Source organism: Salvelinus sp. IW2-2015, linkage group LG5, assembly GCF_002910315.2.
Source record: "Salvelinus sp. IW2-2015 linkage group LG5, ASM291031v2, whole genome shotgun sequence".
NCBI lineage: Eukaryota > Metazoa > Chordata > Actinopteri > Salmoniformes > Salmonidae > Salvelinus > Salvelinus sp. IW2-2015.
The window spans coordinates 8,831,871-8,841,010 of NC_036844.1; the positions used below are offsets into that span (position 1 = coordinate 8,831,871).

At 46.4% G+C, this 9,140-nt stretch overlaps 1 protein-coding gene across 4 annotated transcripts in view; it reads left to right on the forward strand.

Moving 5' to 3' along the window:
* Positions 1-9,140, forward strand: part of LOC111963858 (disabled homolog 2-interacting protein-like) — a 217,758-nt gene that overhangs the window by 78,502 nt on the left and 130,116 nt on the right. The window contains exon 1 of one of the 4 annotated variants that reach the window (XM_023987415.3): positions 2,158-2,180. The exons of the other annotated variants lie outside the window; for them this stretch is intronic. The gene's annotated coding sequence lies outside the window, so the exon portion shown is untranslated. Of the gene's footprint in view, positions 1-2,157; positions 2,181-9,140 lie in introns of those variants that run through there. 4 annotated transcript variants of the gene reach the window in all.

A 9,140-nucleotide genomic window follows, 5' to 3' on the forward strand; every position in this document is an offset into this window, starting at 1 on the left:
AGCCCTGTAACCCAGTAGCCAGGCGTTCTAGATTCATCTGTAGCACAGCTAATGCTGAACAGGCTAACAACAGACAGGGGAGTCTGCACTACCGACACTGAAACAACCAGAAATGCTCACTAATGTTCTTCCTTTCCCTTTGAAGTGCCGCGTATCCTTGACAAGGGTTTTGTTTGTAATGGTTTAGGGAAACGTGATTCACTTCCATCGATCACCTAGGTAGACGGACCAGAACCACAGGCAAGACATAAACCCTCTCCTGTCAAAACAATCAACAACAACTTACGCTATGTGCATCAAGCGCTAATTGGCTACCAGTTTAATACAAGATGGAGGGTTTAGGTTAGTTCACCCATCTACAAAAACAGCGGCAACCCTGTTGATGTCAGTCTCCTCCTGTACTGTGTCTGAAGCTTTCGCTCACTACGTGGTCTTCGTCAAGCGTGCCATACTGGCACTGTCTCACCATTCTTGGAGGACATTTTTTATCCCGATCTGCAGCACGTGCTACCTTATGGGCTCCATGACCCCTATTTTCTAAAAGGCTGAGATGGTAGGCGATCACTGTCCCGTTTAAGGCTGGCAGTCTGCGGGTGATCTTGCTGTGATTGTCTGGTCGATTTTCTTATTTTTCTCTCGTATTTTGTGGTCTGTTGTCGTTTTGACAATCAGCCTGAACACTCAGTAACAGCACACATCTGACGAGACAACGCCGTCAATCTAAGTACGATTCGATCGATCAATCCCGGACTGCTATTAGAGACCAAAAAATGAAATGGGTCTCGAACCAAGGAACCGTCAATGGAAAACTACAATGCGCAAAATTACAAATAACTAGCCTACTGGCTTTTGCTTCTACACTGTGCCCTTCTGACATTCTGCGGAAACAAGCGGCACACTGCACCAAGTAATGGTACTACTCCTTGTCATTGATTATTAGTTTCGCGGTGCATCTTATGATCTTCCTTGGGTTTCACATTGTTAGTTCTGGGGATTGAGTGTTGCTTGGGTCTTCCCTATGATTACTTTGTGAGTCATTAATGTTGTCTGGGGTCTGGCGTTCTTTCTCTCCTTATGATTGCTGGATGGGATCTTACCTTCGTCTCGTGGTCACCATTCCTCTCTCGCCTCCTTCCTCTCGTCTCTGTCTTTCGTGCGCTATGCATCTCTTGACAGTGTGCTGGGATTACATCTTGTTCCTCTCGGCCGGGCTCCTCGCTCGGGGCTTCTTTTGTTCGCCGGGTCTGCGCAGTGGGAGTCTCTTGGCTTACAAATTACTTGGGTTATTGTGTTGCTGTCGGTCTTGCTGTCTCTTATGATTCATGTCTCTGGGGATTATCTGTTTCCTGTCTCTCTCTCATTCACTTCTCGTGGCCTCTCTTCGGGTCTTCCTCATGATTATCTTTGGGACATATATTCGTTTCTGCGGTTTTCTATGATTTAATTTCTGTAATTATATTTGCTGTTTTCCTGATTTCTGGTATTTCATGTTGCCTGTCGTTTCATGTTACTTTTGTCGATTATGTTGCTGATCTCTGGTTTCCTGTTGTTGGCGATTATTGTGCTGGTGTCTCTTGTATTCCGAATATCGGGGGTTTGCCTGCGGGAGTTGGAGGGTGCTGTCGTGCTGCCTGAGCTGTCTTGCTCGTCTCTGTTCTCTGTCTCTGGTCTCTGGACTGTCTCTCTAGCTCTACTTCTTCTTTCTTCTCGTCTCTCTCTCTTCCTTCCCTCCTCTCTCTCTCCTCCTCTCTCTCCCTCTCTCTTCTCTCTTCTCTGCTCTCCTCGTCTCTCTCTCTCTCTCTCTCATCTCTCTCTCTCCTCTCTCTCTCCTCTCTCTCTCTCTCTCTCTCTCTCTCTCTCTCTCTCGGTCTCTCTCTCTCCTGTCTCCTGTGTCTCTGTCTCCTGTCGCTCTGTCTCTCTCTGTCTCTCTCTCTCTCTCTCTCTCTCTCTATCTCTCTCTCTGTCTCTCTCTCTCTCTTACCTGTCTTGCTCTCTCATCCCTGTCTCTCTCCTCTCTCGTCCCTGTTACTCTCTCTCCCTGTCCTCTCTCTTCCCTGTCTCTCTCCCAGAGTCGCCCCCGGAGCGAACGCGCGGCCGCAGACGGAGCATGCCTATGCAGGGCCGCCCGACAGAGCACCCACACCGTGAACTCCGCTGCTGCCACGCCCTTCAGAGTCACCGTGAAGTACTCGCCTGCCGGACACGCGGCGGGTGTGCCTGCACGCGCCGTAGTGACAAAGAGAGACAGAAAGAAAGAAAAAATAAATTGTGGAAGAAAGACTCCAGAGACAGGGAGAGTACAGTAGTCTTTAAAGATGTCAAATTCAACGTGATACAAGTGTGTCTGGTCCTCCAGGTGGTTCTATGCCAGTCTCTGAAACTCATTGAGCTTCTCTGTAACACCCATTCTGAATACACCTCTGATTACATGTTGTGAGTACTGATTTACTTCCGGGCGTTGTGGAATGATACATCTGTGGTGCAAATAGGCCTTCATTTTCATTTTTCTTCACATGTGTTTTCCTGGCTGGCTCGAAATAAGCCACCGTGTGTTTATTCAATACTCTACTTAATAAACTGCAGAAATGCTCTGTGAGTCATCCATAAGTAGCTTACCACCTATTAGCAGAGCGCATCCCCATCAAATTAGAGATGAGAGTGAAGATGAGGACCTCAGCGTAACTGTACACAGTCACATTGGATCACAGGATGCAAAAAAACTCCTTTATGTTGCTGATCCAATGGAAATCATCCGCGTCCACCGCAGAGCCACGCGTGACTGGTTCAAACGGAGATTATTCCTATAGCCTGACAAACATATACATTAGCTTCACTCGTGTCGGTTACCAAGGTCCTCCACTTTTGTCGAACTCAAGCTGATGTGGTGTGCTCCTGTCCTCTGTCTCCTCGCCTTCCTTCCATCGACATCTCTCTATGACAATGGCAAAACCCCCACTCCACACCAGTGTGTCCACAGAGTCCTATTGCTGTCTGTTGACTACCTATAAGATGTTAGTGTGCCTCTCACACTAATCCGCTGTACTGAAGCCATATTAACAAAGCACGGAGTGTACTAAGCCATATTAACAACACACGGAACGCTGTACTGGAAGCCAATTAACAACAACACGGACGGCGTACTGGAAGCCATATTAACAACACACCGGAGCGTACTGGAAGCCATATTAACAACACACGGAGCATACTGAAGCCATATGAACACACAACGGAAGCGTACTGGAAGCCATTATTAACAACGCACCGAGCATACTGAAGCCATATTAACAAGACACGGAGCATACTGGACCGAATAAACTTAACCACACCGGAGCGTATGAAGCCATATTAACAACACACGGAGCTACTGAACCATATTACAAACACGGAGCGTACTGGAAGCCAATTTAAAAACAGCACGGAGCGTCACTGACAGCCATAATTACACACACACGGAGTGTACTGGAAGCCTCTATTGAACCAACACAGAGCGTACTGGAAGCCATATTAACAACACACGGAGCGTACTGGAAGCCATATTAAACAAGACACGAGAGCGTACTGGAAGCCATATTAACAACACACGGAGCTTACTGGAAGCCATATTAACAACACACGGAGTGTACTGAACCAGTATTAACAACACACGGAGCGTACTGGAAGCCATATTAACAACACACGGAGCTAACTGGAAGCCATATTAACAACACACGGAGCGTACTGGAAAGCCATATGTAACACACACACCGAGCCGTCATCTGCGAAGCCATATTAACAAACACACGGAGCGGTACTGGAGGAGCCGCGGACATATTAACACTACACGCGACTACTCGGAACACTATAACAAACACGGAGCTACTGGAAGCCATATTACAACAACGACACGAGATACTGGAAGCCATTATTAACAAGACACGGAGATACTGGAGCCATATTAACAACACAAACTGAGTGTATTGAAGCCATAGTTAACCTGATACACACGGAAGCGTACGGAAGCCATATTAACAACACACGGAGCGTACTGGAAGCCATATTAACAACACACGAGAGCATACTGGAAGCCATATTAAACAACACACGGAGCGTACTTGAAGCCGTATTAACAACATCACGAGCTGTACTGGAAGCCATATTAACAACACAACGGAGCATACTTTGGAAGCCATATTAACAACCACACGGACCGTGTAACTGGAAGCAAGTATTAACAACCAACCGGAGTGTACTGGAAGCCACTATTAACAACACACGGAGTGTACTGGGGAAGCATGATAACAAAGACACGGAGCCTACTCGTAAGCCATTATTAACAACACACGGAGCTACTGCGGAAGCCATTACTTAACAACACACTGAGCAGTGTACTGGAAGCCATTTAACAACACACGGAGCGTATGGAGCCATGATTGAACAACACGGACGACGGTACGGTACTGCGAAGCCATACGTAGAGTGATAGGGGCAGGGAGCGACCACGCGAGTGTGCCGCGGGCGCGTTAGCGTATAGGCCGCGACGGTATTAACAAACGACACGGGTGTACTGAAGTCCTAAACAGCATATTAACAACACACGGAGCGTACTGGAAGCCATATTAACAACACACGGAGCGTACTGGAAGCCATATTAACAACACACGGAGCGTACTGGAAGACATATTAACAACACACGGAGCGTACTGGAAGCCATATTAACAACACACGGAGCGTACTGGAAGCCATATTAACAACACACGGAGCGGTTGAAGTTCCACAAAGTGCGACTGAAGTGTGTTTTATGAACTGAGCGGTTGTTTCCGGGGTTTTAATAGCAAATGAAGTTGCTGTGGATTGGCTCGTTGAAATTATGAATGGAGAATGGTAGCGTTGCACATGTAGACGGAGTGTTGTAGCAAGGGATTACGCATGCTGTGGCTAAACATTCACGGTGTGTGTGTGTGTGCGCGTACGAGCGAGAGAGTAAGAGACAAGTTGAGAGAGAGTAAGAGGAGGTGAGAGAGTGCAGAAGAGGGCCAAAAGGGGGAGAGAGAGGAGACAAATAGAAGGGTTAGTGAGACACAGAGGAGTCCGACGGACAGAGAGTAGGCTTAATATTGATCGGGTGCCAGTTGAGCTGCTCTCTGCAGGGACAAAAGGAAAGAGGAGAGGATTGGAGAGAACGAGAGAGGAGAGGAGACAAGTGATGAGATGAAGCCACTGTGTCTCGCTGTTGAGTCACATGACCATTTCTCTTTCTTCTGAGTCATGAGGCCATTAGGTTCATGTTTGGATATGATATGATAGAGGTAGAAGGTACCTGGCCCATTAGGCACACATCTCGGATCAGCTTACCAAACTCAAACCATCCCTTAAACCATAAGCGATAAAATCTCAAACCTGCCATAGAATCAGGGTAACTTTATACCCCTCCAATGAGACGACAATAGATTTAACATCAGAGTAGCTGCAGACTGTTCCATATGTTTGTCATTGCACTGCCCCCTTCTGGCAAATAAGGGTACAGTCCACTTTTTGCCCACTGCATTTACTTAGATGCAATGTAGTGTGTGAATGCGTTTGTGTGAGTGAGTGACATCCCTCGCCCTCCATCCATCCTGGCCAGTTGGTGAAAGGACATCCCGGCTCTTTGTCCTCTCTCTCCTCCTGAAAGACCAGTCCTGACATCTAAACTACCCCCTCCTAGGCTTTGAGCTAAATCTGTCAAAATGACTCTCTCTCACAGTTATCCCGGCCCCGGACTCTGTCATGCAAACACACACACTGATTCGATAAGAAGACTTCACACACACACATGGTTGAAGAATTCTCTCTCTCCCCCAAATTACTAACCCATGCTCTTAGAATGATATATTTTTTATTTAACCAGGCAAGTCAGTTACAAACAAATTCTTATTCACAATGACGGCCTACCCCGGCCAAACCCTCCCCTAACCCGGACGACGCTGGGCCAATTGTGCGCCGCCCTGTGGGACTCCCGATCAAGGCCGGTTGTAATACAGCCCGGGATCAAACCAGGGTCTGTAGTGACGCCTCTAGCACTGAGATGCAGTGCCTTAGACCGCTATAGGGTTCTTTGGCTGACTCCATAAGAGAACCCCTTTTTGGTTCCAGGTTTTAAAAAAAAACTTTGTGGAAAGTGTTCTACATGGAACCCAAAAGGGTTCTACCTGGAACCAAAATAATTTACCTGGAACCAAAAAGGTTCTTCAAAGGGTTCTGCAATGAGACTTTCCAAGTGGCACTGCGGTCTAAGGCACTGATTCTCAGTGATAAAGGGGTCACAACAGACCCTGGTGGGACTCCCGATCAAGGCCGGTTGTAATACAGCCCGGGATCAAACCAGGGTCTGTAGTGACGCCTCTAGCACTGAGATGCAGTGCCTTAGACCTGTCTCTTATACACATCTAGATGTGTATAAGAGACAGGTATCACAACCAGCCGTGATCGGGAGTACCATAGGGCCGTGCACAACTGGCCCAGCGTCATCCGGGTTAGGGGAGGGTTTGGCCGTCATTGTGAATAAGAATTTGTTCTTAACTGACTTGCCTAGTTAAGTAAATAATAAATAAATGTGGACAGCTGAATAACTGTTTTAGGTTCTAGATTCTAAGAGTGCAGGATACACAATTTTGTCCTATTCTTCTCGAAAGTGGAGAGAGTGGTGCCAACCCAATTTGACTCTTCTCGCACAGCTACACAACAAACCCTTGAGGCTGATTGCAACGCCTCTGCAAATTGATTCTGAATTAGGACTTCTTCTCATCCAATCTCTCCCTCTATCCCTCCCACTCTCCCCCCTACGTTCCTCCCCCTCGCTCTCAGATTGTTCTAGGGGTTTAATTGGAGACTCTGGCCCAGTGATTTTGTGTGTTTGTGTGTGTGKGGGGGGGGGGGGGGCTGTGGAATGGTAGCCTGCTGTGACTGGTGTCCCCTCTGCTCAAACAAAATAAATCCCATGGGTTTTTGGCTGTCCTGATCACGATGATTCAACAAACCGCTGGCACAGAGGAAACAGGAGTATGGACACACACGTGCGTGCACACACACACATGACTGCAGCGCACACGAACAAAAACACGCAGAAATACAGTAAGTTTGAATGAGTCATCTCAGACATACAGGTGTTCACATGCAGTGCTGTGGAAAAGTATTTGTCCCCTTTCTAATTGTCTCTACTTTCGCATATTTTTGATACTCCGGTACTTTAGACGAGGTGGGTCCACAGGAAGAACCTTATACCAACGGTCAAGCATGGGGGTGGTCGTGGGAGGTTTTGGGAATGTTTTGCTGCCTCAGGACCTGAACGGCTTGCTTTAATAGAAGGAGCCGTGAATTCTGCTCTGTATCAGAGAATTCTACAAGGCCATTCGTCTGTGAGCTGAAGTGCAGCTGGGTCATGCAGCAAGACAATGATCCAAAACACACCATCAAGTCTGCATGAAAATGGCTAAAAAGCAACAAATTTGAAGAAGCTTTGGAATGGCCTAGTCGAAGTCCAGTTCTAAGCCCAATTGAGATGTTGTGGCAGGACTTGAAACGAGCAAAAGTCTCTGAGTTACAGCAGTTCTGCATGGAAGAGTGAGCCAAAATTCCTCCACAGCGACGTGAGAGACTGATCAAAACTACATGAAGCATTTGGTTGCAGTCATTGCAGCTAAAAAGGTGGCACAACCAGTTATTGAGTGAAAAGGGGGCAATTACTTTTCACACAGGGGAATTGGGTGTTGCGTAACGTTGTTAATTAAATAAATAAGTATCACATTTCGCTGTTATCTGTAAACTCAGGTTACCTTTATCTAATATTATGTTCTGGTTGAAGATCTGATAACATTCAGTGTAAAATACAGGGAATCTGAAAAGGGGCAAATACTTTTTCACAGCACTGTAAGTGTCAACAAATCCATATTTTATTGTGTATTCTAGGGCTTTACTGTACCTTGCCGTATGTTTACTCTCTGTTATTTTACTCGCGTGTACTGCAGGTCCTCACTGGATTTATGGCTATATTGTTATCTGCTACACTCTGAAAAATGCTGGGTTAAATGCAACTCAGCTTTGGGTAAATAGTGGACAGAACATGCGTTCGGTTATTTTTGACCTCAGCCATACCATCACGCCCGCACACACTCTCACATACACACACACTAGGCCTAATTAGCTGTCAGCCTAGGTGAGTTAGGACTAACGAGCGAGGCTGTTGTGACTGACAGTGTGTTAACATGTAATGGTGAAGTGGTGTCCTCTGGCTGTGACAGCCTTATCGTCATACAGCCACTCCGTGTTACTGGCATGTTACTAGCGTGTTATCACAGTGATAACCACAGGCTAGGAGAATATGTGCCATAATAATGAACGGAAAGGTGCTGTTCTGTAAACAGCCTTTACTGTTAACAGTCAGAACCATGTTTAATGTGTTTGGCATAAATGAGTTTGGTGTCTTGGATGGTGGAATGTATGGTGCATGTTATAAACTATGGAGCTTTGAAGAATATAATGTCATTAAATGAAGTCAATGTACAGTACTGATAACCTCAGAGCGTAATTTCTAACAAGGTCAATTACATCATGCATATTGCAATGTTTTACCTTAGTTTTTGCCGTAATTTAAATACAGTGAAGGTTTTATGTATTAAAGTATTGATCATCTTTGACAAGTACAGGGTTTGGAAATATGTGGAAGTATTGATCATTTATGAGAACACGTCACAGCGATCAAAGCACATAATAGTTTGATCTATATTTAAGGTTGAGTTGAGGACGAAGAGGGCCGTCTCAGTACAAGTAGTAGTAGGGGTGCAACGAGGGAAGGTGTCACTGTGTTAAACTCGATCCAAAATGTCCTCCGTCTCGTGTTGAGTCTTAATGTGGAGTGGGTCCACGCGTGTCAGAGAGAACCGGGCAGTGACAAGGGCCTGATCGGCAAACCAACCAGCTCACACATCAGTTATACAACACATATGAGCCATGAGTCGCCAGGAGGGAGGTGGTCCTTTACTCTTTTGCTCATTCGCCCTCTTTCACTCCTCTCTCTTTGTATTGCTCATCTCTCGTCCCCCCCTGTTTCTCTATCACACCTTCTCTCTCGTTCCCCCCTGTTTCTCTATCACACCTTCTCTCTCGTTCCCCCCTGTTTCTCTATC